The sequence below is a fragment of the Bombus flavifrons genome, chromosome 2, assembly GCF_040668555.2.
Source record: "Bombus flavifrons isolate JBK064 chromosome 2, iyBomFlav1_principal, whole genome shotgun sequence".
Taxonomy (NCBI): Eukaryota; Metazoa; Arthropoda; class Insecta; order Hymenoptera; family Apidae; genus Bombus; species Bombus flavifrons.
In genome coordinates this window covers 9,804,034-9,827,761 of record NC_138443.1, presented here as the reverse complement: position 1 = coordinate 9,827,761, position 23,728 = coordinate 9,804,034, and the positions used below count along the sequence as shown (strand labels likewise).

The 23,728-nt window shown below is 38.5% G+C and overlaps 1 protein-coding gene across 8 annotated transcripts in view; it reads right to left on the bottom strand.

Annotated features, from left to right (window-relative positions):
- mam (neurogenic protein mastermind) overlaps positions 1 to 23,728 on the bottom strand; it is a 246,051-nt gene that overhangs the window by 124,588 nt on the left and 97,735 nt on the right. The window lies entirely within an intron of this gene.

Below are 23,728 nucleotides of genomic sequence, written 5' to 3'. Positions count from 1 at the left end.
TTTAAACGTGAATAGACTAAATAAATTCTAAAGAATTCTAAAGAATCCAGATTATAGCAGATCAGTTGAAAAACTTGTTTACGGTAGACATTTTTAATTACTGCATAGAAAAAGAAAATAACAGATCAAAGTGATCATTGGCTTATTAATAGTACATCTAACTTGAAAATAGAGTAGGCCATGTTTTACTTCTCATTACGGTTAGATACATTACGATCAGGTGCTCCAACGTTCCATATCCTCGAAAGCGATAATTCGCGCTTAACTCCGACCTGCGTATAAAGTAATTATCGCGGTTAGATCGAATACGAGCCAAGCGCGATGATTAAGGATCGAAGATTCACTAGAGCGTCTGTCCACTAATGTTAGTCGGTGATATGCATCTTCGAAACGAGAGGCGATATTAACAACGCGGATATCGCGTGCAGATATTGTACGAATATCACGACAAGCTAGAATGGCGAGGTGGCATTTGTAATTAAATGTCCGACACGGTATCATAAAGACGGGCCTCATATCACGACATCACCCGCGCAATTGATGCTCGTCCGCTGCATTCTTTGCATGCTAGATTCCGCGTGTTGCATTTCAATTAATACGAATGCCGGACCAGACAATTTTAACGATACTTTGGTGACTTAAGTCCGTGAATATGAACTGGTGTATTTATTCTCGTTTTATCAAGAAAATTAATCCTCCATAAGCAAGCTAATCCGTTCATGGTTCGAGTGAAATTTCTCTATGTATTTCATTTTTTTCGAAAGAATTTTCATCGTGGTCTTGGTTAAAAAATTGTTCCAAATATTTGACTTAGAGAATGGAAGATAGTAGACGTTTAGGGCAATGGAACATTTGAAGGAGAGATTTGTTTTTCCTAAAAATTCTTTTCCCAAAATTAGAGTTCTATCTTAGCAGACAGTTACAATTTGCATACTTCCTTACTGACACCAATTTAGAATCCATTTAACGTTTTTAATTGGAGAAACAGATTTTACGAGCTGAACCGTATCTACCCTTTGAAGTAAATGATATAAGCGATGAGTTTTCGTTAAATCAAGGGGTAATCAGGATTGCTCTTGGAAGTAATGCGGGCTTCGATTAGTGGAGAGACTGTGAACATTTTAGTTCACAATGTATTACTCTGGTATCGAAATGATGGATATTCTCGTCAACAATGGGGGAACATAGAGAAAAATACGAACCGATTTAGGGATATAATACAGATAAGGGGAGATTAGGACGCGAGAAAACCAAAGACAAGGGAAAGAAACATGGATGCGGTGACGAAGCGATAACGATATGTGTCTCACTATTCCTATGAAACATTTAAGTTACAAGATGAAATAATATGCTAATAGTACAAGGAATTAAATAGATAAAAAATTTTTAGTAATATCATACTGATTATGAAGTAACATATAAGTTACAAGATGAAATAATATGCTAATAGTACAAGGAATTAAACAGATAAAATTTTTTAATAACATCATACTGATTATGAAGTAACTTCTTAGTTTCCTAAAAGACGCTCATTGTTTTAACGCTGACAGTTTCTCTTTGATCATTCGTTTTAACATAGAGAAGATTATTTTTAACGTATATGACATTTTAGCATAAGTGTTTATAAGTGTATGAGTCTATCGAAACGAATACATAAAATGAATTTTTGTTTTTAAAAAATCCCAAAATAATATGGGTAACTGAACAAAGCCGGTTGAAACACAGAAAAATTTGATTATCCAATTAAGCACAATTTGATTATTCATTTTTTAGATAAACGCCTGTTCGTAATTTATGTGTTAATGCATTGATTGGACAATTAAATGACATTGTCGTTAATAAACAATAAATATTTTTTTATAGTATATGTATTGATGCACCAAGAATTTAATGTTCTAAATTCAATGGTATTATAGCAGTAACCGAAACAAATGTTAACAATAGGCCGGTTTATAAGAACCACAGCGGCTTTTTTGTAATCAAAAAATATCAGCCAAACATAAGACCGACAAATTAGCCAACTGGAGTTTTAAATTATTAATTTTTTCCCATTGAAACATAATCGTTATTCAAAAAGAGTGTCAACCGTTCGATGAATAGCTGCAACTTCGTGATGTAACTTTTTCAAACATCGATCAGCATTTCGCTTTCCCTTTATATTTATTTGCTTGAATTCATATCTAGTATGTAACATTTAATAAATATGTCAGCGAAAAGAATTTTGGCTGGAAATGTACCTGAAATGATTACAAATTTTTATGTTTGGAAGTTAACTTTAATTAAATTGCTATCAAATCTCTCCTCAAAAGATATCTTTTTACCACTTTCCTTGTAAGAACAAGAGTTAATAATATTTTTTTAACAAAGGGAACTTTTAAAACATTATTGCAACCGAAGCTAAAAATCGACAGAAGACAATTATACCACATGGCCCGATTCTCATATGCACAGCTTGTCGTTTCATTCTTCGATTTCGATTAATTCGATTCATCCCCAGTGAAACAAGAGCCCCAGTTATCGATAAATCCAATTAACGACACCCGTCTTCCCCTTTCGTGACGGTGAATTATTAAAAGTTGTCAGTCATCGATAATCCTATACAGTCCACGTATCGAGATAGTCCGGCGAATCTCGAACTGCGACTTCTCTACGAGCGAACGAAAGAGTTTCTCTCCATCAGCCGCCACGCCTCCAGTACTCGCATATTTTTAGGTTAGACTATTTTCGAAAGTGCACGGAAGACAGGGGAGAGGCGCAGAATGAAAGAAGAGAGACGGGAAGAGGGGAAAAAATAAGGAAGAAGGATAGAGCGGGCGAGAATACCGATCGCGCTTCTTTTTTTTTCTTCAGCGGTATCTGCTGGCTCGTTTTCGCCCACAGTCACGTAAAAGAAGCCAGCACCGGTATTATCCGCACAATGCACACACAAAAGAAAGGACTCTCGCGAGTGGAACAAGCAGGGGAAGGTGGAAAAAGAACGGTCGAAGAAGAACGTAGTTGGAGTAACAAAGATGGCGGAAGAAGAGGTCGATGCCGCCTTCCTACTGATTTGCGAGATCACTCTCTCCTTCTTTTTTCCTTTCTTTCCCTTCGTTCTATCCCTATCCTCGTCTTTTTCCCTTGCGATCTACCTTTTCTCTCGCTTTTTTCCTCTCCCTCCTCGCGACTTGTCACCCTGCCAGTCCCTCCTGTTTCTAGGTTTGCTGTTCATCGGAATGCAAGAGTACTTGTTCCCTCTTTCTCTATCGACCTCCTTCGCGACACGGCTGCAGCCAGAACCGACTGATTTTCTGTTCCATTGCTTCTGCCCGTGCAGCCACGCGCCTATTTATCGCAACAATTATTGCTCGGGATGCCTTTTCATCCTCCGTCAATGCAACTCCTGCTGGATTCTTATTGTTTGCGTGCTTCGGGTTAATCTTCCACACACGCGTGACTTGCATGATATGTACGTGTAGATTTTTCAGTCGCATTCTGATTATTTGTCATTGTACTCTTGTTAACATTGTTGCTAGATATATCATTTACGATAATTATTAATCTCTTTTGATATAATTGAAGCAGGATGATATCGACAATTTGACAAAAGTTATCATTTTCATTGATATAAATATGATTCTTCGCTACCTCTTGATTTCTGACATTGTGTGGAGTTTCGGATATATACAGAGCACGTAAATATAATTTTCTAACCAGTCTCCAATCTCCCAGTTTGTACTAGATTATTAATTCAAGAGATTAATAGAGATCTACAGTTAGAATTGATCTGACTTTTAGTTTGAACTGGATCTGTATTAGAATTTATATTTGGATTAAGATTAAGACGCGGTGTAGACTCGAGTGAGTTTGAGCTTGAGTTTGTATTAAGTGTTTAGGTGAACCACGTTACAAGTTACAAGTACACCTCCTTCTCTGTATCAACATAGACATTCCTCTTCTTAATTCCTTATCTTATAATATCGAGTCATACTCGTGACACAGATAATGGTTCAACAAACACAGATTGTATTCGTAATTAAATTTTTCAACTCCAAATTTCTTTTTTAATCCTAATTCTAAAGCAACATTTCACCATTGAATATCCTGAAAGTGTTTCAATTTCATTTCAAATTCATCGAACCTCGTAAAAGTAGATTAATAAAGTAAAATCTTCATTACAATTGTATATTTTCAATAAATAATACATATTTCGTAACATTCCTCGTCCTTACTTTTCAATTTGAACTAACAAAAAAATGCCTTCCGTGATATTCAGCGAAGATCAAACGCGACCCGCGTGTCTCGCGAATTTACGCGAGGTCGTTCCACGCGAAAACCAGCACGTCCTGCAAAGGGTTAAATAAACGAGTCTCAAAAAGGAAGCACCGAAGAGGAACTGAAATAACGCGGAACATTTTTACATTCTTCCCCTCTCTAGCCTTTCCCCTGGGCCGCGCTAACGAGCCAACCGTTCCATACGGTTCGTGGCAAAAAGCTTCTTAAGGTTGACAAATTTCAATTACGCGCGCTCGCTCGGCAGCGCGCCGATTTATCTCGAGGCGTGCGCGATTCCAGCGAAACCTGTCGTCAGCGAATTCCTTCGGCGAACAAAGAGCCTCCACTTGGTCGGCCAGGCCGAGATTTGCTCGCGACTAACCGGCGCATAACTGAAAAGTAAAAGCGTCAAAGGATCCAGGCCCGCCGATGTCTTCGCTTCGCGTACGCGACCAGCCAACGTTCCTCTCTTAAAGTCACGTTTATTTAAACGAACGCGAGGTATAGAGCGCGTGCGCGCTGGAACAAAACCACGCGCGTAACGGAGGGAACGAGCGGGACAAGAAACATGGCGTGAAGATTACGCGTGCATAGTGATATCTACAGTGACGCGATAGAGAAACGTTTCATCCAGGTTGCGCTTTTTAAAGCGTTCTAACCTGCTCGTTGCGAGCGACGTTTTAACAGATCTACTGCCGATTGAATTTTTATTGGATACAGTAGCTCATGAAAGTATAATATTTGAACAGTTTCCTTACTTTTATGTATATATCATGTGTGTTATGTAAAGCATTTTGAAATTTCATTAGCACTGTTATGAGAACCGAGCTTCTTCACCGCGTACATTGGCAGATATTTGAAACAAATCTGAAAATGTATATCGAAATTACAATACGCTTACTGCGAACATATGTTTATTAAAAAATTATGAATAGCCATTTTCATAATAGCGTTAATGTAACTTCAAAATATTTCATATAACAAACATAATATATTTACAAAAGCAGTCAACAAATGTCTGTATACCTACATATGCTATACAGATAATAAACAACATTACAAACTTTTCTTCCACAAGAATCCAGTTCTTCCACAAAAGCCCGGACAAAAAGAACAGCAGAAATATTCTCAATAATTCAAGAACACTTCTCTCCAGACATATAACGGTTCGTGAAACGACATTCGAAATCACGTCGCGGAGATCGAATCTAAAAGGCGTTTGCATGCCAGACAATTTAAAGTATCTGGCTTGGCGCGAGACCGTTCCCATTGGCCACAGTTACGAGAGCATTTATTTATTTCGTAACTCAACCAGACCTGGGATTATAACAATTTCCACGGATGCCTGGTAACAACGTTCTCCATTCTAATTGCCAGCTTCTCGGGCGATCCTGGCTCACAAACGCATCACAGTTACGCCGAACGATCGACTGTGTCCTTCCAACTGTGTGTTACCAGGAGAGAAGAGGATCGGTTAATTACACTGCTCGGTCCGGCTATTAATGAGAATCACTGCCGTGGAATGACATCTACTACCTACTTGTTTTCATTAGAGCCTTAGAAGTGAGCACGAACCGATGGCGTGTTTGTACAACTATGCCTCCTCTCGAGCAGAGCTCGGTATCGCACATCCACGTAATTGAATCACGCTCGTCGCCCCGGCTAAACAGATCCGTTCTCGGTAAATGGGATTCCATGGAAATAAGCGGCTAGGATTGACCATGAATGAGAAACGAACCAGTTGATAGAAAAGCGCGAGACATACAAAGAAGATAAAGTTTTCGATAGATCTCAAATGGAGAGTTTATAGAAATAAGGTGATAGCTGTAATATTTAAATTGTATTTATTCGAAGAGAAAACCATGCAGGCTTTACATTAAAAAATGTAAAATATCATTAGTATGAATTATCAGTTGACTATGATTTTATAGTATGTTTGAAAGAGCGTTTTAGTTCTGATTGATTTTAAGTTGGTCTTTGTTGGTTTTTACAAGTTATTGAGACACAGAGCTGTCTCCTTATTGCAGTAATCCTTTCGATAATTATCAAATAAAATTTTGTCTCACCCACGAATCCGCGTTGTTTAGATGGAGAAATAAAAATTCTGCTAGACTACTTACCTGGAACAAAAAGGAAGGTTTGATTATTAGTTTATTCGTATGGTATGGACGGGAATGCAAAATCACAGTAGTTAAAACTAATTAGAGGATGTATGCTATGAACGAAGCTCTATTGCATCAATCAAGAGTATAATAGCGAAGTTCTATACATAAGTGTGATAGATTGATGTGCCAGCCGTATGATAATGCGAGAAAGATCGATGTTTCTCTGAAATTGGAAGTTCTACGATTCTGTGCATTCGATATTAGTCATATTAAGAATAATTTGACGATTAGCGAAATGGGACTACCTTCTCGGAATTTTTTATGTGTTTTCTAGTTTTGTGTTCTATTTGTACTCTATTCTTCTGTTCTATTATATTGAATGAAACTAAAAGAGGTAGACGCCCATGAAAAAATTCGGTTTTAAATTATCGTAATTGAATCTGTAATTTTATAAATTACGAAGAAAATTGTTAAAGATACGAAGTATATACCGATATACATCATTATTATTAAAAACGCGCTTTCTTCTTTTATTAATAAAAATTAATATCATTAAAGTATCTTATGTGATACTAAATCGCAACATAGCGATATCTTAATTTTTTTCATTTCTTTATCTTCTCCGTTCTTTTTTTTCTGCTCTACCTCTCACAGAATCGATATGGAATCGATAATGCTTGGAATAATTATACAGTTTTATATCTTCATAATTTACATTGGCTCAGAAATAATTCATTCGAAGTCAAATCAGAAACTTAATTGCTATCACGATGTTTTTACATTCTATTCGTACAATAATAATCCTATATCTTAACACTGTAATATGCGATAAACTTCATAATAAAATTAATATAAATAAATGTAAAATAAACCACCGAAGAATTCACTAACGAATGGACAAACAATTTAATCAAAGGAGACCAGGTATGTTCAAATAACCAGATAATTCGGGTTCCACATCTAAAATGGTTCAAACGACAAAAGAATTAATCAACGAAATAAGAGAAATGGATTTAGATCGATTTAAAACGTTCTCTAAATAAGACATTGGTAAAAATCGTAACTGTGTACGAGTTGCTCTGACCCAACAATAGCACGACGAATCTCTAGTATTCTCTCGTTATCGAAGCTTTTTATGCCAACCTGATAACGAAACTGCAGAACACTTACGTCAGCACAGTGCACAGCCAACAAGCCACCGCCACGCTGACGAACTTGCTTGATACAAAGTCGATATCTTGTTCAAGTGCAATGTCACCATGGAATATCGTTCTCATCGACGCGAATACATCCTCGACGAAAATCTTAGAATAACCATTATTTTCGATTTGCCAAGTTTCATATAAATCAAAGGCCATCTAGACGTTTCTTTCAAGATCTTATGAAATTCTTTTCTTTCTTCGAGGTTGTCAAGATAGCAGATTTTTTCCCATATAAGTGGATGTTTCTTAAAATTGAAACACGTTTGTAACTTGAAACGTTCTTAAAAAAAATAAAATTAAACGTGATAATGACTTGTATCAAGGTCACAAGCTTCGGTGACGATCGAAGACAACCTGTGAATACAAACATGTTTACCATCGCGCGACAGATATCAAATAATTCGTCAGCATATTGATAAACTCACAGCGTGCGACTCGGAGGAAGAGGAAAGTAACATAACTTTTTAAGAAGAGAAATTTTCTCTCACTTTCTTTAGTTATTCGTCACGATTCATATACGCAAAAGTTCAAAGAGCTCGTTCCTTTGAAAAAAGATTAACGAATAAGAGGGAATCCGCAATTTTCAGTTGAACAATTCTAACACGTGAAACAATTACGTAAAATAGTCATTATTAATATTTTTAACGTTGTAATTTCCCCCTAATGTTTTTTTAAAAAAAGCTATTAAACTCTTTGCATTCGTTCCATCCCTCATTACGCTGTTACTTCGTTGCTAATAAATCATCCATGAACGAATTACGATAGTTGCTTAAATTCCGAATATTAGCAATTCCTCTTCTTCAATTAAAGAATCTCTCCTTTAACGAAGAGGGTAGAGTTCAGATCGGAGAAGCAATTACACAAAAGTCATTGCAAAAGTCGAGCTCCTCCACTTAATTACAATACACAACCACGATGTTTCGTTTCGCTTTGGCATAAAGCTCTTTCATCCGAAATACTTTCTTTCACCGATGCTGCCCTTTCAGCGACTAAAAGCAGAGATAGCCCCAGCCAGGCGGAGGAAAACCATCGGGAAAAGGGAAGATGACGAAAGACGATGCTCGAGAGAGGATAGCAAGGAAGATTCAAGCAAGCAACAGTGTTTACACACGTCAGCCGAGGAGAACACCTTCCATGATCCCAAGAAACCAGGCCACCGGAGTATCCAACGCCTCCTCCACTTTTCTTCTTCAACATTCACGCGACTATACATACGCTCGACTTCGAAATATCGAAACGCATTGGCGGACCCTATGGCCATAACGTGAATGCTAATTAATTTCGCTGATTAAATGGTACGAACGAGAAGAGAAAACGAATTAAATATTGTAAGACTATTTTTTCAAACCGTTGCAAATCGTTCGATACGGTGTTTCCGTTGGTTGCCAGGTATTGCAATACATTGCGGTTCAATCGTATCAAGTTATTGTTCTTTGCAATCATGGATTTTTGCTTTGATGAAAAATTGCCACGTAATTATGTAACGAAGTTCGTATTGTTATGTAAATGAATTACAGAGCAAGAAAAGCGTGCTACGATTGCAGTCGAGCAAGTTGTGACCCGTTTGTTCGTATTCCGATTTGTTTGTTCTTATTGTAAGATTTACTCCAAGAAAGATGGAAGAAAGATCGGAGAAAGAAGAGAATCTTTGATTTGGATGAGATGGAAATGGGACTTAGATCCCATTTGCTGAAAGTACATGTACGATTAGCGATTAACGTGGATAAGATACGAGGAAATGTTTCAGTACCGTGAAACTTTATTTAAAAACTTTTAAGGCAAGGCGAGGTAAAGTCAAATCAAGGACAGCAAAGTAAAGCAAAGATCAATTTACGATTTTATCACATCTTGCCCCGCACAATGTCGTTTATATCTTACATCCCGCGAAACATCGACTTCGAAAAATCGCGAGATCTCACGACGCCCCTTCAAGGCATCTGTTCGACTTGCTCCACATGTCGATCCCCTGGAATCGACTTGGAGATTCGTTCCTTCGTCAAACGTACGATTCGTTCGGTGGTTCGATTTATCGACGGTCGAAGGGATGAATCCGAGCGTTTTGGGGGGTAGGGGGTAGCGCGTGCAAACGGGCAGGAGGGCGACGCTTGCATAAAGTGGTGGAAAATTCGGGTTGAAACCTGTGAAAGCGGGGAAAGAAGATCAATAAAGTGGTATGCCATACTGTCGGTGCCGCTGGTGTGCTGTTGTAGTAGCGGCTGGCTGGCTGGTGTGTATTATTAAGCGGAGGTGTGGAGCTAGAGAGTGCGAGGAAAAGAGAGAGGAGAGACGTGGAAGAGACTAGAGAGAGAGTGAAGATAAAGAGGGACGAATGGAGTGACGATAGACGGGAGAGGAACAGTCCGCACACCAGGAGAACGTTGGTCAGGGATGAACAGAGATAAAGCGTTGGTGTACGGGGGCGAAACGCGAGGCGAGAGGACGAATCGAAGGAGAAGAGGGAGAAGGTGAGAGAAGCAGTGGAAAAGGGATAAGGTAAGATCGAAAGGGGGCGAGCAGAGAATATGGAACAAGCGTAGATAATAAAATCTCACACGAGCTGGAGAAGACTAGCGTAAGATGTCTGGTGGAATCGGTCGTGGATCGTGAATGTTAGCGGAACATTTAATATTGTTGATATTGCAAGCTATCTTTCAAAATATCAATGTGACATCAGGAAATTTGATGCCAGCAATGACTGGTATCGATGACTGTCTATTGCAAGATGGTATCATTTAAAATAAAATATTCTTAGGGATCTATAACCCTCTTCGTGAATAAGGTTTAGATTACTGAAATCCTGGTGTACTAAATGATATACATATGCATTATTATATTAAATCGCTTAAAAATGTATTGTATTTCTTTGTTATAATGAGAAATTCACATTGATACAGGATTGTTTCATTCTTTCTATTCCTCCCATCTTTGTCTTTTTTCTTTCCCATTATTAACAAAATTACGATTTTGTGTAAATACTTATACTATAGAAACAGAGTATTAAAAAACAGGTTTGTTTTATAAATTATGAATTATTTCGAGATTTTAAGAGCTCGATAAGCGAACAACGGATTAGAGGAACGAAATGCGTGTAATGGGCGATTTAGTGGAGCGGGAAGACGAAAAGTGAGCATCATGTGCCATACCCGCCTCGGTTACAACACGGTCTAGTTAGCAGAGCGCAGTTTTCTGCATGGTTTACACGTGGAATGGACGGTGCAACGGGAAGAGGTGAATTAGAAATTTGTTCTACATACTTATGCCGGTGTGAAGCCGGTGTTCTACGGGAGGCTGACCTCTCGCCGCTTCAATTCGCCTAATTCTGTATGTAGTAAATATCTAATCTAAAAAGAAATTCAAGTAAACCATCAAATACCTGATTGAAAAATAAATGTAAATAAATCATCAAATACCTAATTTAAAAAGGAACTTACATAAACTATCACAGAATTGTATATCAGAAATTTATTTAAGATTTGTAATTTTTAGAGATAACGTTTGATGCCTATAAAAATCACCGATCTTTATACACAAAATATCTTGTAAATTTTTTCGAGAACCTTATACGTGGAAAATCATTCATTATAGAAAATCCAACAGTAATCTACGTAACAAACAATATTTTACTTCTCACGTCTTCTTGTCTTCACTACAAAATAATCCTTCTTATCTAAAATACGAGCTTTTCTTCGCAATTTGCCCCAAAATTTCTCAAATTGTGGCGACAAAGAGCGACATCGAGGTCAAACAGGTTAATTTCACAAGATTTGGCTAAAAGATGGTCGGAAAACGCGTACAGCTAAACGAGTTGCCCGATATTTGATTTTCCCCTTTAAGCCTGACTCATAGTCCCGCGATACGTGACCTCGCGAATACTTTTCCATTTTGAAATTCGTCGTTACTAGTCCATTTTAATTTAATTCTTCGAATTTTTACCTCGTTACAACTAATTATCATCGAATTAAACTCTGGCAATTCCAGTCGATCGACTGATATTAATTCGGTCATCGTAAAAATCGGTGTCAATTCGTTCTTTGTAAAGTGGACGACGCGCGTGATTACAATTTGCGATTAATAGTCAGTAAAATTCGTTATACTACGCGTATACTTGAATGAACGAAGTTTTTATTCGTATTGGTAGAACTTTTGATTTAGACTTTCAGAATTTCGCATTTTAAAATTAATTGCAGTTCCGTACATTCGTATGAAAATTACTATGAGTTTAATGAGGAAACCTGAAAAAATAGTCATCGTGCTAGATTTGCTTTACTGCCTAGTATTATATCTTTGTCTAAATCAAATTGCAACAAATATATAATAAATATAGGATCTTCCAGAACTTGTGGATATTTCACAACGTACAAACAAATTCACTGCGATGGTGTTGTAGCTTTTGCTTCTATATTCGTGTAAAAATTGGAACGCTTTTGGCTGAAGGTGTTAAGGGTAAGCGTAACTGTCCAAAAACAAATGCGATGAAACAGGGCATAGATTCTGCTCGTGGTTTTCATTTGACGAACAACTGTTTCGTCAATCCAGCTAGTATATTACAAATAAATCTTCCTCTTTCTTTTGTGGCTGAGATAAAACTTTTGAAAATCATTGCGACTTAATCATTATTGATCATGAATGAATATTTTTGAAGTTCAAAAACATTAAAGAATTGACTCCTACGAAATTAGAAAGATCGAACTAACATCTCAAATAAAACTTTGTTGTTTTTAATTATCAAACAATTATTCAATTACAAATACCATGTCCAAACAGTATCAATCACAGAAACAGTTATATATGTTAATATGATAAATCTTAATCTTGCTATGCGCTTTGGAGCATCTTCGATCCAGTCGTATTTTTCTATCTATAAAACTACATTTTTAAACAATCTCTTAATATACGTGATTTCTCATTTATTCTAATGATTCTTTTCACACGTTGAAAGTGTTCTTGTTTAACGGAGCACTCATCGTTACGTGGCGATTCGAACGTTGAAAGCCAACCATCTACTACCAGAAAACCTCAAAAACCTGAAAATCAAAACAACACGTTCTTCTCACATATTTCACTCTCGTCATTCCCTGCATCGCATCAAGAATCGCAATAGAAAAACGAGCGAGTCCCCAGCGACGACGTACGCGATCGACTTTGCGTCTTCCTTCGCCCTCTTGAACGTTCGAGGGTTCGAGCTGCTCGGCTTCACCTTCGCGCAGCCCCATCCGCCATCTCCTTTCCCTCTGTGGTTGCTGGAACCCGCTTTCGAGCATCTTCCATCGGTCTCGCGCGCGTTTTGCTTCTATTTTTTTCTCCTCTTTCCTGTATATTTTCCTTGCTTCTCCCCCACGATCCACGGTCCGATCCCTCCTCTCGTCGAACGATTTTCTACGAGAACTTTAATGCTACGCAAGGATTTATCAGTGTAACGCGTAGTTTAAAATAAGGTTACCTTGCTTGTATCGTTTATTTACAGGTTAATAAGATTTGAGCGATGAGTAGGAAATATTGCGACGCGAAGAGAATTTTATTTGAGTTTCATAATCTATTTTCATCGAAGAAATGTTTATGGCAACGTACGATTTAGAAACGTTTTGCTTACAGATATTTTAAACAACGATTTTCTTCATTTATCGAAATTGTAGAATGTCAAGGTTCTTCGAAATTAGCTTTTTGATTACCTCTTAATTCTTCTTTCTATATGTATTTATTCTCTAAATCCAAATTCTGATAACCTTTGATAGTTTAATTGTACCATGGTGTCGATTTAAATTAGCATTGCTCTTTTTTTTTTGCAAGACCTATCCGTTTTCTACTGCCGATCATCAGTTTCCCGATTTACTTCCCGATTGCCGATCTCCCTGGTGATCCGTTCCGGGATGTGAAAAATGCCGTGGTCAGACGTTTATCTGGCAACCGAGAATACTCGGATTAATCGCGCCATCGTGAAACATGTAACATCGTTGGGATTCTGTTCTACGATGGATCAGGGCCGTCACATGAAAATTTGCTCGCTAGACTCTACCGTACAATCTAAAACACAGACTTCTTAAACTAATTAAACGGCAATCACTTGATTACTAATATAACAATCTTCTTATCGATCTCGATCTCTCTTTTTATCGAATAACTTTTTAATTTCTCAACACCTCAATTATCGACTTCGAACATCTCCTTACTTTACCTAATTTTAAAGTCTTCTTAAACTGTGCTCGAAAGTCAGCTCGCCAAAAGACATTCTCACCCCCGAAAGATTCTTTTTAGACGGCGCGTAGCAAAAAAATAAAAAGGAAGCACCGCGAGACAGTAAGAGCATCATCGCGTTACTCTTTGGCGGAGAAACTTCAAGGCGAAACCGGTCTCTTTCTGCCGATCACGTTTCCGCGTGAAGATCAACCACCCTCGGCAACCTTTAGCAGCTACCACTCAACGACGAAATATCCCCACCAACGACGGGATTTCCAGCAGATTCTCCTCTTTCACAAAAGCACGACCCTCGCGAGAAGCCGCGACCATCAAACCAACGAGTCGAAGAAAAGGGAAGGGAAGGGAACACATCCCGAAAGCAGCTTTTCGCTTTTTTCCTTCGACATCATCGACTCGTTTCCGGCCTGCTCCCAACGTCCCGCTAGAGATCCATGGCCTTCCGCGTTTCTCTGGGGGAATGCGTTTTCCCAATTCGGTTAATAGCCGTATCTGATTTATCGACAACCACTCTATCGTGTTAAATCAAAGCGGCGTATCTGCAACTTTCGTCTAAATCAAACCACTGCTGCCAGGTAGCACGATGATAGCTTATCTATATCTAATATCAAATAAGAAAGTCGTATCTGCATTGAAACTGACGATATAATAGTTTATATCTCGATGGACGTGTGTGAGATGATCGATGTCTGGTTGTTAAATACTAAAATTCATTTTTCTCAAAACCGCATATTTTGCCAGATACGTCCATTTAAATTAACACGGCAGCGTTATACTCGTTTTCTCTTGTTCTACCGATTCTAGTCTATATAGAATCGAAGTACTACGATCATCTTCCTTTCTTGAGTTTCTTGAGAATTGAATTTAATTCGATGGATCAGTTTCTAGATTCAAATCTCAAAAAAAACTCTCGAAATCTCTGTCAAGCTGTCGCCAAACGTCTCAAATCTTGAACCTCCATAAAATCCTAAGATCTGGGACACGTTGAAATACTTGGTGCGTTTAAAAGAATCGATCAGTCGTAAAATACGCGCATAAACTTATAATATACACGACCTAACCCTGATCCTAACTCGAGCTAGCTTGAAATTTTTCCAGACCTCCACCCTCAATAACATGTTTCAACCGGTATGAAATAAAAAATTTATTCAAATATTCATGAGTATTAAAATTTGTTTACAAAACTGGCTATTAGTTCTCAAACTTCTTTCAAAAGACCACATACTTCCACAAACGTTCATAAAACCCTCAAAATTACAACGAACCGAACTTCAAATTAGTATACCTCAGAGTCCTTCAAAAGATTTTGCCAAAACTACTCATACAAAGCTGCTCTAAAATCACCCCTAACTGCTCCAAACAACAGATACTCCTAAAGTCCTCTATTCGGACCGAAAACTTCAACTTTCCATCCCTCGATGCATCTCTCTTCCTCTTTTTAAAATCCCATTCAAAAGTACCAACAATACGTTCAAAATTCACATTTCTCCATCAACCTATACCTTCCTTATATAGAAATACTTGCTCTCCATACTTGAAAACATTTACAAAGCAGTAAATCTGCCCTTTCTTAATTAACAAAAATTTCTAAAAACGTAGCGAACCTATTTTCTGCTCTAGTTCCTAAAGAAATAAACCACGAATTTTCTTTAAGAAACCAAACTGTACCGATAGTATCGTAACGTTCCTACAGCCTCCAAACACCATAGTTGAAAGTATTTTTTAAAAAGAAGGATAACAGATCTGTCTCTTTCCCTAATTATTAAAGGTACAAGACTCGGAGGACGAACTTGCTCCAACCATTAACATCGAAAAAACGTTTCTTGGTCTGCGTATCTGAAACGCATACGCAGCGTTTCGGTATCTCGAAAGCGTCGCGCCTACTTCGAACGCAGAGGGTTAGTAACGTTCTTCGGGTACGGTCGTCCTTTCGTCCCCCGCTGGCAGGCAGGCGACGCCGGTGGAGGCAGAGAGTAGGCGGCGGGTGAAGGCAGTAGGTGCCTCCATGTTATGCAACCCCACCACCGGCTCTATCCTGACCAACCGGCTGTTTACTGTTTGGCCTCCCGGGATATCGATCCCAGTAGCGTAAGAACCGGCAGCCTAGGGCCACCGAGAGATCGGCACACCGAGAGCTTTTCGTCGCGTCGACGGTTGCCAACCGAGCCACCGTTGAATCCACGCGACGCCTCCAACCCCCTTTTTAGTCTATCGTTACAGTGGGATGCGTGTTCTGAGAAACTATCGTTCTTAACAACTCAATACGAAGTAATCGTACATAAAAAGACGTCAATAGACGTTACCTATAGACGTATTTTCATCAGAATTATCCTGCTCAATTTTTACGATTGCTTCTTTCGAGCGGGCGTTCGTACGTGTCTCTAACCCCCTCTGTTTATTTCACTCACACTCGGTGGTCCGTACTTTCGTCTTCCAGCTATACAGCTAGTTAGTTGTAAGTATTAGGATACTTATATATTTGTTTTATTTATTGGGGAATTTAAACAAATTTTACGTTTTCTGTTACTACGTTTTATATTATAAAACACATGTGATATGGAATAATAGATTAATAATGAAACAATTAAGAAACAGAAACAGTGTAGAGAGCATACAATTTATAGCAAATATCGATAAGTTTACTAATACTTATAGCCGACAGTGTATTTAAAAGATGAGCTGACTGACGATGTTCCCTCGGATGTTTCATTCGTCGGAACACGCACACATCGTAACCACAGAGTTTCACATTGCAATCCGCAAACGACATCGACCACTGTCCGACCAAAGAATTGACTTCCACCAACGAAATCTGCCGCCCCTGTCCTTAATTGGAGATACCGTTAGCCTCGCGACCAAGAAGAAGGCCACTTGACCCCGCGAATCGATTCGCGACTGAGTTACGGATGTTTTCTACTGGTAGACGAGACAGACTGAGATTATGGTAACCGTATCGTAAGGTGAGCAGCGAGGAGGCGATGAGGATGTACCAGATGGCCTGTGGCCATCGGGATGAACCAAGAGCTTGCACTGGGAAATTAGATACCTTCGCAGATCAACGAACCTGTTTTCGGACGATACGTGAAGAGATCGAATCGAGTGGATGGCTCGAAAGTTGGGTAGCTCTACGTTGGAGGTAATCGTTTATGAGAGTGGTGAAACGATGTGGGCTATATATGTTGGAAGGTTGAAGTTAGACGTCTACTAGGGAGTTTGAAAATTGTTTGTTTAAAGAAGATTTTTGTTTGTAATGTAGTTTCTTTCTTGGGGAGGCATGTGGAAATATTGGGAGGTGATATTTCTATTTGGATCCCGTGACGCTGCGATAATTAATCGTGTGGTTACGTTTGTGTGGTATAGGTAGTGTGTGATAAATGTGTTAGAGTAGATAAAGAATATGGTAGAAATTCAAATTCAGATTTCCAACTTCAAGCTATCAATTTTATATCGTATGTATAAAGTCAAATACGAGCTCCAACTTTTGAATTTAGATTCAAACGGAAATGCATAGAAATTCCAAGGTGTATTCATTCGAAGTATGACGCGATTAGAGGTATTATTATTACTGATTATCTCAAATTCACAAATTACCATATTACGCAACTATTTCACAACTTTCAGCTTTCAGAACAACGATTTCAAATTTCTAAAACGTTCCATCACATGATATTCTGTATGATATACATATGCAATATGTATATAAGAACAGAAACTCATAGTTTTCATACGAGTAACTAAATATTTCGAGTCACCTGCTGGAAAGGAGGCTGGAAGAGACGATGGTGGTTCGCGTACGAGCCACCAGCTCGTTAATTAAACCGTGTAATCAGAGGGGAGGGGCAAAGGCTCGCAGACAGAGGGTAGGGATAGGAAGAAGCGTCCATTTATCGAGACGATCGCGCAACGGTGGATGATATGTTGAGAAACGGAAGCTGGAACGGCCATTGTTGTGCCAAGAGGGTCGAAGAATGAATCTTGCCACGAATGGATTTCGGCTGGGATTAAGCCGTCCCACTTTCGATTCCATTCGATGCCATCGTCGCTGCCGCGACTTATTATGCCCGCCACTTCGAATAACCTTCGCTGCCAGGCCTCGCAATTTCCGGACATGCAAATTTTCGAATATCAACGGGCAGGCGCCGCGCACGATTCGATATTTCGCCGTTTAAACGAACTTTTCTACGCCGACCCGAGTCGAGTCGCGATATCTCGACATGGTTCTACCACTCGTCGCGACAAAGGAAGACCTACATTTCAAGGAAGTGGAATAAAAACGGAGCGTTCGTCTTGATCTTTCATTGTCCTCGCCATTGTTTCGACAGGTTTCTAATCGGTCGTTTTGTATTGGAGAAAAGAATTGGATGTAAAGAAAGTATTTGTATAGAGTGGACTTAAGCGTAAGAAGAATATTAAATTGAGATTCGAAAGGAAATGAAATTTTCTTAGTAGAAGAGAATTTTAATAATCACGTGTCTTTATACGTTCTTTTTTAAATTATCGGTAAGTTTCCCTATTCGTAAGGCTAAAGACGTTTTAATTAGTGAAAATCTCAAGGATATTCTGAACGTTTTGGTTGGTACCTCGTTTGTAATCTTTATTTTCTTTCCTCTCATTATCTTCGACTACGATGTCAAGTTTCTACAAAGCCTGCCGTTGTACAATTATTACACTTTCGATATCTTTTTATTATTAGACGAATAATCTCACTGAATCTCTTTCTGCTGCTCTTTTATGCAATTACACGCGTCTGCTCTCAAGTGATATTGAAAATTCAATCTAAACTTCATCTTCTTGTATAAGAAAAATCTGCTGTTTAAATTCAATGAAGCTTAAAAAATTCAATACATGTCTAGATCTTCTCTTTAACAAAAGACATAGTATTACATGCTTACCGAAAGATAATTTGCAAAATGAATCGATTATATCCATATATAGAGACGTTGTTTCGCGTCGAACGAAAAGTTGGGAACTCAAATGATTTTGCAAGATTCTGTGCGACGTGGCGCATGCTCCAGATACCCTATGCGGATGTATGCGCTTCGACTTGCATCGGTACACGTGTTCCGCAGCGTGTCGAACACGCGGTATCGGCGATGCAATCTTTCGACCCTCCGCGTCCGCGCCCAATTCTCTTCGCCACTCGCCTCGTGTTCCCTAACGCGTCGATGCGTCGACTATGATACGTGATTATCATTTCACGTGGACAAGTTTCAAACTGGGCCGACATTGCATAATCAGCGTCTGATTGTCTGGTTAATGACTGACGACTGAAATTCTGATTGTCGTTACGTAACGTAATAAAAGGAAACCGTATCTCGTTTTTAGAAGAATACGACTAATTATAAGTGAAGTCGTCGAATTGCAAGAGCGTATAATTTTTAATTGAATATAACTTTTCACTAAAATTCATTGGTTCGTATTTTGTAGGAACAATGCAGATAAAATAAAAGGGCAAATAAGAAGTTATCAAAATTGATAAATGTTTACATATTATTCGAATAAACGAACAATAGTGAAACTGTTCTTCAAATTATTAGAGCTGTTACTTGGATGCTTTTTAACGTTATTCTAACAATAATTAAGTAAACATTCTAACAAAAATAAAATACGCGAATTGTATTAACGGAATCGCCACTGATACGAAAACTGGAGAAGCCCGTGTCCTCGGTGTTCTCCAAAAACGTTGGTCACTGAACCGCGAAACTGGGTCAGTCGACCATCAAACGTCGCGGTTGGTTAATTCAAGGCGAAGAAGTGCCGTGTTCACAAAGGAGATCTGTTTTCGCTGTTCTTTTAAAACTAACTAAATTAGTTCGATCGATTATAAGATAAAAATGTTTGATCGTAAGTATTATAGTTATAAACTTGAACGCATTAGAATATACAAGAATCTTACACGTATTTTATCACACACTTCTTCTTCTATGTTTAAGCTTCCGTATCAACATACCAATTTCACCTCTAACTGCGAATCCCACTAATCGGTAAAATCTACTTACGGGTCACATACCTCCTGACCCTAACCTCAAGCCACCCACTCGTCCAGTCGCATAGTCACATACAGTAGTGGCAAGTTAACTGGCCGAGACTTTGCCTCTTGGAACGTGCCTCTCGTATTGCATATATAAAATTTACAAATTTGCATTCACTCATTTCAATAGAAAACAGAGATTTTTGGGATTTTCCAGAAATATAATATATAACACGTCTGATGTGTGACGCACATATTGACTACTACTACTACTTTTCCAATTTTCGTTCGTTTCCTTTCCCGTTTTAACATCTACGTTCCATTGCACGATGAGTTTAATTCTCAATTCTAAAAACGTTTCGAAATACTTATCGAATCTGGCTAGCGCCAGTTACAGTTTACCATACACAAAACATTTAACGCAAAACTCTTATCTTCCAGGAAATAATTCCGAGTGTCACAATTCTGAAGATAAAGATCTCGCGATTTTCTCGCTATGAACGCGTTAGCGGCCTTATTAAAATATTCTCGATGGCAATTCAGCAAGGAAGAGGAATATAAAAAGAGACAAAGAGGGAGTATTATTAGACACCAAGTTGCGATGCGACTCCGAGGAAGAGAGCCTCTTTGCTATCGGCCCTCTTCTCTCTCCTCAGGAAGGAAAGGATCGAAGGAAGCCGTGTCGGGTTAGGAGAAGAAGCCTCTATTACGCAGTACAGGGACGGGGCAGGCAATCTGTCGGCTAAGCCGTTTCTTATTACTTTGCCATCATAAACGACTACCGGCGAAATCGGCGTGAAAACGTATACCTTCGTATACTATGCAAACGCGCACTATCTCGCGGTTCTCTAGCTTCTAACCCGTTTCTTCTCGCACGAATTATGCAGAGGCGAGCGTATGCGTGCGTAAAGGATACCTAGAACGTTTTATGCGACGCGTATCACCGTAACTGCATTCGCATTGTACGCTGCAACGTCCTATGCCACCCACGAGCCAGCTCGTGACTTTACTCTTTGCAAGTACGCGACGCGTAGAGCCTCCGTGCGCGTCTGTTCGCGCAGGTGCACGCGCAGATCTCCGATTTACGAGCCAACTACGACTCCGTGTCTCGTTTCGCGAGCCGATTTGCGTCGCGACGCAATTGATCGCTGGTTTAGATGATAGTTTTAACGAGCTGGTGAGTTGTCGTCGGGCGTTTACGTGCGTTTAATTGGATCGACGGTTTACGTAGGAGAATTCAAGATACGGTAGCGAATCTTGTTAGTTAGTTGGATTACGTTAGGTTAACGCGAATTATTATCAGCATCAGTTGTGCCGATTCGTTTTATGACAATTTGTTATTTTCGATTTTGGCTTCAAGGTATTTGGGAATGTGATACGAATGGCAGAGAAATACGTTTTCTTGATGGATTCACGTTTCTTTTGTTCTCTGAGTCGATTTCAATGATTGCAAGTTAGCAGATAAATGAATTAATTTGGTAAATTAATTTAATATAGAATTAGTGGATTTGTGTTATAGTTTATAAGAAAAATCGGGGAAAGGAGGAAGATGAGACGAGAATAGCGAGAGTACAGAGTCAAAAGTTTTGAATAAGTGAAATTCGTCGAACACACGGAAAGTCTAGCTCATAGTCGAAATCGCGGAACGGCTTGCATCTATGCGAATGTAAGAACATCCGGTGTCTCTAGTCGATGAAGACTGGCCGCTTTCACCACGCAAAATTTTCATTGTTTCGTCGAGCCTGACAAACGCACGAGAGTAATTGTAATCATTGGCACATGAAACAACAGTTTAACAGTTTCCGGCTTTCGTGTATGAAAGGACACTTCGCTCAGACTTTCTCTTGTAAACCGAACGAAAATTGTATGTACACTTGCTTTAAGAATAGTTTTTACACTATCCTATAGAAGTATTCTTGAAAATTTAGAAATAATTATAATTCGTATGCACGTTTAAGAGTAGAGAAAAATGGAAGAGATATTTAACTATCATACAAAAATATATGTATCTATCTATATCGTGAAATATCAATTTATTATTAGCATACAGTTTTCTACAATTTTTAAAAGATTCTATTCTCCAAAGATCACAAAAACCTACAAAAATAACGTCAAACTTTAGTACGTATTTCACAGATGGAATCTATTTCTCATTATCTTCATATTACACCTGCTTTATTTGTTTCATTTAAAATTGACTGCATCAGAAACAAAACCGATTACCATCTTCACCCTCTTCTGTTTACCCTTCATTTTCTCGACAAATTTTGAGTAAAATTACAAAAATGACAAAAAACGAGTCACAATGAATTCGCTACGCAATGCCAGGCTCTAAAATCTCACGAAGGCAACGCTGGTCAGCAAAGCAGCCAAACGTGACAACCGAGAAATCGTATGAGCACGACCGAACGAACCGTGTCGCGCGAGAAGAATCGATTTTCCCGGTGACTCGAATTCATCAAAGTGAGAACGAAAGAAAGAACGAAAAAGACAAAGAGAAGGCGAATAAAGAGAGAAACTAACAATCGACGACGATAAGTCGATTATAACGCGGTTCAATATTATCGAGCGCACGGCGGAACTTGGATGGATTAATAGGAACATAAGTAGGTCGATGGTTGCTACAAAATGCTTGGATTTCTGATCGTTTCCTCCACTCGTTGCCGGTTAAGTTTCGTGCGATCGTCATGGTCAGTCGAGTAGCTGGTTGACGTCTGACAAACGAGAATTCCACGCCGAGATCATTGATACCGCCTGTGTTGGGACTCCCTTGACCGGTTTCCGGGTACAAGAGGAAAGGAATCCTTCTTTTCTTTGTTTCTTCATGCGTCTAACGTGAATTCCACGCGGTTCGAACCTCGAGATGCGGAAGTAAACATTCTTTTTTTGTGACCACGACGACAATCGTTTCGTTGGAAAATGTATCTGTTTCTTAAAACTATGTTGTTTTATCTGGATTGTAGGAGTATCAGAGATTCATAGTATCGCGTTTGAAAATTGTTTTTCTTCGAAATGTATAAATAGTAAGACTAATGTAAGAATAAAAGGGATTTATAAAATAGAAAAATATGTATTAAGGGGGTATTCTGGTCTAGAAATTTGAAAAAATTGAAAATTTTTTTTTCATATTTCCAAAGTTTAGATATTCAAGAATATGCCCTTAAAAGGATTTTTCAAAATTTCAATTATTTTATGAGTTACAGCCATTTTTGTGACGCAGCATCTGCTCAAGTCCGACCGGGACCAATGTGCAACAAACGGTAGACGTTGCCCGAGTACCTACGTATGAAAACCCTCATAAAATCATTACTGTATTTTATACCTTTTTTAAGGTATTTTAAATTCAAGGCCAAAAAAACGTATTTTGTCGGAATTTTTTCGTCTTAGTACTTATTTCAAGTTAGTTTTTTGCCAGCCTTCGAGCAACGTGTACGTGCCAACTCTGACAACGTTTTATAAATATTCAAAGTAAAAATTGTTTTATATATTGAGATTTTAAAGTAAAATGGATAGAAAACATTCAAAATTCTGCTCTAAACGAGCATGCAGAGTGAAGAAGAGAAGTATTTCGGGTAATCAATTTAATTAAGAAGATACCAGTTTCACTAGAGCATCTGCAGCAAAACTGAGAAGTTCGCAAGATGAAGAAGTTTTACTTAATAACAATTACGGCTATTGTATTTTAGAATTTTTCTCTGTTTTGCTCGTCTCCATGAAAGAACTTCGGAGAATAAGTATTTTGAAGTAGAGGAAGGTTTCTTGTATGGAGCAGAAATCGCCGATTAAAAATATGTAAGTATGCTGTACTATTCTATGAGTAAAATTGCCGGAAACTTGTCTCAAAATTTTAAACGCGTTTTTCTCGAAACTACTTTTTTCGAGTTGGCGTACACGATATCTCAAGTTCTAATGAACCGATTTATTTTAAATTTGGTCTAAATATTCGTTATATACTCCTCTATCGTCCGGACCACGCTCAGCTCAAAATCTTTAATATTACTATT